At 35.6% G+C, this 6,000-nt stretch overlaps 1 protein-coding gene across 1 annotated transcript in view; it reads left to right on the forward strand.

Annotated features, from left to right (window-relative positions):
- LOC103546714 (proline-rich protein HaeIII subfamily 1-like) overlaps positions 1-265 on the forward strand; it is a 34,923-nt gene extending 34,658 nt beyond the window's left edge. The window contains exon 5 of the mRNA XM_070619112.1: positions 172-265. The gene's annotated coding sequence lies outside the window, so the exon portion shown is untranslated. The remainder of the gene's footprint in view (positions 1-171) is intronic.
- The last annotated feature ends 5,735 nt before the right edge of the window (positions 266-6,000 follow it).

Here is a 6,000-nt window from a genome sequence, read left to right on the forward strand (position 1 = left end):
TCCTAGGTGTGCAAAAACAGGAAACAAAAAGAAATTAGGAAGGAACAGGGAGAGCGAGCAAGGGAGAAAAATTGGATCCCAGTTACTTCGCTTCTGTAACTCCGGCAATGGATTAGATACTATCTGCCATGTCTTGGCTTCTCTGTCAACTTCCTTTCTTGTTTATTTCAGAAAAGGAATATGAAGATAGCATCACTTCAGAAAGCCTTCACACTGGAACAATGCAGTCTGTCTTCAATATATCAACAAAATAATCAGCATCCAATTTCTGATTGCCATCTCTCATTCTGGGTGTTTGTGAGTCTGGAATTTGAGGGCTGTGAACACAGCACAGGACCATCAAAACCCCTTCTCTTTCATGCTTTCAACAAGCTTCACCCTGGGCCGTTTTCCTAGAAAACATTTTTACTTTGCTCTTTCTTTGGGAACAGAATAGATCTCTCCTCTTTCTCCCTGCTATCACGCCCTCCCTCCTCCCAACACCTTGATTCACAAGCCAGCTGCCAACTGAAAGAATGCCTGTCGTCCTCCCTTCTCTGGATGATACATCACAAGTACTATTTCTTAATATCATATTTCAGAGCTTTGACGGAAATTAATGTTAAAGAGACAAGGAAAATATAACAAATGTGAGGAAGTTGCATAGGCTGACAGAATTCTTAAAATTTATGAAATAATTTCTCTTGCTCGCTAGGGAAACGGATGTGGTTCTAGGCCTCTTCTCCCCCTAAACCACTATACCCCGTTCTCTCATTTTTATCATTGCTCAATTCTCTCACACCTTAGGCCCCCCACATTCTTTAACAAAACCTGAGTGGATTTCATAAAGGAGGTAGCGTAGTGCATTGTAAAATAGAAGCAAGGAATTTGGAGTCCTTCAAACTGAGTTGAAGTCCTAACACTTTTTCCTCCAGCTCTGGACATTCACCACACTACTTCAACTCTCAGACCCTCAGTTTCCTCATCTGCAAAATGAAGATATAGTAAGACCTACCCTAAGGGATCCAGAGTAAGCTACCTAAAAACTTTCAGAGATTGACCTCACCTCTTCCTAATAACTATTTGAGGAAAGAACAACACACACGAACTTATTAGCAATTAAATGTTCCCAAATTTAGAAATTTGAGAAGGCTTTGTCAAAAGATCTAATTACTACATTCTCTGACAAGGTCTCTTCTGCCTTTTAAAAGAAAAAAACTCACTTTGTCTATATTTATTAGCATTTTCTCCCTTACCATTCTATTTGGAAATGCCTTATTAGGAATTTTCTCTGAGTATCTACTCGTCTGTTGTGTATATTGTTACACATTTCACATTGACATTTAAATGATGACATTTTGAAATGTAAAGACTTCTTAAGCTTCTCCCACATCAGGAATGTGTTAGAGAACACAACGAAGTATTGCTCTCATCAGATCAAAGTTGGCCCACCACTCAACTTAGAGTATCCAGACTGCGAATACAGAAAACAAAATACTCTTTTCTAACAGATTGCATAGCTGGTTCTTAGACGAAAACAATGAAAGTGACAAAGTTCTTACAATTCTAATAAAGGATAAAAGAACAGAGAACAATACAAACCAGAAATGAAAGATTAACTCTAGATGCATCAATTTTAAAAAGAACACGAAAGCATGATGTAAAACTCTATTCTGATATGAAACTTTCAGTGATGTTGATGTTATTGTAAGATGACTTAAATTACCAAATTTGACCCAAGAAGTTTAGGAAAAGTTGAGTAGAAAAGAGCCAAGAAAGAAATGGCAGATTTTGATCCAACACTGTCTCCAACAACCTATCACTATTACCTCCAGCATCAATGGACATAGCAAATTTCAATATCTAACTTTTTATATCATGAAAGAACATATCACTCTTGTAATATTGAAATTGTTCTCAAACATAGAAAAGGTTAACAAGTTTCTAAACTCATTCAGTGTGGTTCACAAGACAAAATAAATAAACCTGAAAAAGTGTTTCAAATATGATTCTGCACGCATGTGCGGAACAGTGTTATTCACAATAGTCAGAAGATCACAGCCACAAAAATGTCCTTCCATGGATGACTAGATAAACAAAATGTGGTCTATGCATACATTGCATGTGATGATTTGTAAGAAATATAAATGTTCAGTCATTCGGATGACCAAAATATATTTCTCAGATATATTTGTTCTTCATCCACAGCTCCCGACTCCCATCTCCCAAAACCCTTGGAATCTCCTGACTGATAAGAGCAATGGGAGAATCTTGTGTGATCATATTTGGTCTCTTGCCCTCAGTGCCTGACAATGCTTCAGTGCCATAAAGGCGAAATGAGTGTCTTGTTGTTCATAACATGCTCTTTCTCCTGCCACATAAACTCTAATAATCAAGGCAACTTTAGCAAAGCACCTAAGGAGAGAGACTGGTTACCAGGAAAACCAACCATGAGGAGAGTGTTGGAACTTTCATTCCCATTCCCTGATTTCCAGGGAGGAGAGTAGTTGGGGGGGTTACCTCAATCACCAAAGGCCAGTAGATAATCAATCATGCATATGTGACGAAGCTTCCATAAAAATCCAGAAAGAGGGGATTAGGAGAGTTTCCATCTTGGGCAACCAAAATCCTTCCACATGCCACATGCCGAGCCCCAAGCTCCACGAGGATAGAAGTTCCTTTGTGCAGGACCTCCCCTCATGTATCACTTCATCTGGCTGTTGATTCCTATCCTTTAATCTCCTTCATAATAAATCGGTAATCTAATAAGCAAACTGATTTTTCTGAGTCCTGTGAGCTGTGCTAGCAAGTTAATGGAACACAAGAAGGGCATCATGGGAACCTCTGATTTATACCCAGTGGGTCAGAAGTGCAAGTAACAATGTCAACTTGCACTTGGCATCCTAAGTTGGAGGGACTTGCTGGAACCTCCAATTTGTGTCAGAAGCAGAGGTAACAACCTTGACTTGCAGCTGGCATCAGAAATTGAGGGTGGTCTTGTGGGACTGAGCCCTTCACCTGTGGAATCTGGTTCTATCTCGAGGTAGATTGTGTCAGAGCTGAGTTGAATTTGCAAACACCCTGCTGTTGCCTAAGAGTTGCTTGTTGGTGTGGGAAGACTCCACACACAAAGGTTGCAATTGGGTCCAGGGACTCTTTCAATGGAGTACAGTCATGAGACATGTAACCATGTTTTGGTCAACAATGCACTGCATGTACAATGGTGGTCTCATAAGCTTAGTACCACATAGCCTAGGTCTGTAGTAAGCTATACCATCTATGTTTGTGCAACTACATGCTAGGATGTTCTCACAACAACTAAGAAATTGCCTAACAACTCATTTCCCAGAAGGTATTCTTGTTAAGCGATGCGTGACTGTATTATTCAGTCTTTAAAAATAAAGGAAATTCTGACACATGCTACAACATGGATGAACCTTGCAGACATTATGTTCAGTGAAATAAGCCAGTCACAAAAGGGTGAATATTTTATGATGTCCATTATATGAAGTTCCTAGAGTAGTTGAATTCATGGACTCAGAGATTAGAATGAAGGTTGCCCAGGGCTGTGGAAGCAGACAATGGAGAGTTAGCATTTAATGGGTACAGAGTTTTGTTGGGGAAGACGAAAAATTTCTGGAGGTGGATGGTGGTAATGGTTGCACAACAATGTGAATGTACTTAATGCTACAAACCTCTTTACTTAAAAGTGTAAAATGATAACTTTTATGTTATGTGTATTTTATCACTATAAAAACTTTTTAAGCATTTTTGTTCTTTGATGTTTCTTTAAATAAAGAAAATTTAAATTATGGATCTTGTTCAAAAGAAATTTTCTTTATCTCTATCACACAATATATATCATGTAATTATTTCACTCTTGTTCAATTGTAAATTTCTTTCCTTATAATTTTTTCTTTAATCAAAGATTATAGTATATTATTTAAGGTTCAAGTCACAGAGGTTTAAGCAGTCCTCTTACTATCGATATGAACCTTCATATTTTCTTGAAGTTCATTCCTTAAAATTTATGTATATAGTAGATTTCAAGAATTATTCATGGGTGCTCAAAATAATTTGTAGTCTCTACTTCTGAATAAAGTGTTATATGTTATATATGTTCAAGCTTAATAATATCTTTTATATCTTTCTTTATTTTTGCTTGCTTGAGCTATGAGTTTTTCAGGAAATGTGTCCAAATCTTCCCTGTTGCTTGTTCTCTCTTTATCACACAATATTTCACTCCTTAATGTATATATTTGTGATAGCATCCTTGGGCGCAATATATTAATAGTTGTTATGGTTTCCTTATCTATCCTTTCTTTTACCATGATACACATGCCTCCTTGCTTTTGAGATTCATTTTTTTGGCACTGCATTCTATTTTGTCTGATGACAAATTTACTACTCCAGATTTCCTTCAATTCATGGTTTCCCGGTGTCCGTTTTCATATCTTTGTTCTCATTTTGCCATCTCTTTTATCCATATTATCTTATCTCTTATTAACAAATTTCTTTTGGACTATTCTAATCAATCTAAAGTCTTTGTCTTTGATCTAGGAGTTTAAAGTAATTATGTAATTTATTTTGATTACTATTTTATTCAGTATTCCTTCTACCAGCCCATTTCCTATTCTCTGTTTTCCATCATTTCTTGTTGTTTCTTGTCATTTCTCCTTTCCCGCCTTCCATTGCATAGATCAGATTGTTTTATGTTGGTGTGAAAAGTATATATTCTACTCAAAATATAATAAAGCCTTAATTGTGTTTATTTTTTCCTTTAATTTTCTGAAACTTAGCAAAATGCACATCTTCTCACTGAACAGGACAGTAGGACTTTAACATGCTGTCTATTCCCTTTGGTGTCTTTTGTTCCCCACCTTTACCGCAAACTATCCTGATATCTTCCCAATTTGGTTCTTGATTTTTATGAGTGTAATTTCAAGGGAAGGGAATTGCCTTTTTAGATAAAATTAAATTTATTAAGTGATTTTACTCATGTTACATGCCACACAGCTCATTGCCACCTCCCGGATATAGTGCTCTTCTTTCTGGAGACCTTCCTCCAAAAAGTGTTTTAAGAGAGGGTCTTCTGAGGCCTTATGTACCAGAAAATACATTTATTGTACCCTTAATTTAAAAGATAGTTGCTTGGATGTACATTAGATCTTTAAACTTTTTCTTCCATACTTTAAAAAAAATTACTCCATTTCTTTCCTGCCTTCAGTGTTGCTGTTGACTTCTAATGTCAATATATTTTTATTTTATGCACGATCTTCTCTTTTGCTTTAGTCACTGTTAATATTTTCTCATCAACTCTAATGTTCCTAAATTTCCTGTAACCTGTTTTGCACGGCTGTCCTTCTCTTGTTATTCCTGTTGCCCCTCTATGAGTTCTTTCAATGATGGGTCTTTCATCTTTATTCTGTGAAATAATATGCCATTATTTTTCTTCACATGTCTTTTGCTTCATTTTCTTTTCTCTTACTTTTGAGAGACTCATTATATGCATATTAGCATTTCTAAACTTTTATTCTTCTTCTCTCTCTCTCCATATATATGAATATATATACATAAATACATATAGTATCTTTATTTTTTGTGATACTTTCTAGGAGAGATCTTCACATGATTTTCAGTCACTACCTTGTTCTAAATCTGGTTCTATTCTACTGCCTATCTCAACAATTATGTTCTTTATTTATGTATTTTTTCATATCCAGTATTCACAATTTTTTCTTTGTTATAACCTATTCTTCCTACTTGATGTTACCAGTTATCCCATTATCTTTTTTTTATTTTTTATTGTAGTAAAAAAAAAAAGTAACATAAATTGACCATCATTTTTTTTTAGTTTAGCTTTTAGGGTTTTTTTTATTTTCAGTAAAATTGGATTATAACATTATATACCTTTCAGATGTATATTGTAATATATTTCAAATTCTGTGTGGATTACATCATGTTCACCACCCCAAAACTACTTATAGTTCATCACCACACATGTGTGCCTAATTTCTCCTT

This window comes from Equus przewalskii, chromosome 5 (genome assembly GCF_037783145.1).
Source record: "Equus przewalskii isolate Varuska chromosome 5, EquPr2, whole genome shotgun sequence".
Taxonomy (NCBI): Eukaryota; Metazoa; Chordata; class Mammalia; order Perissodactyla; family Equidae; genus Equus; species Equus przewalskii.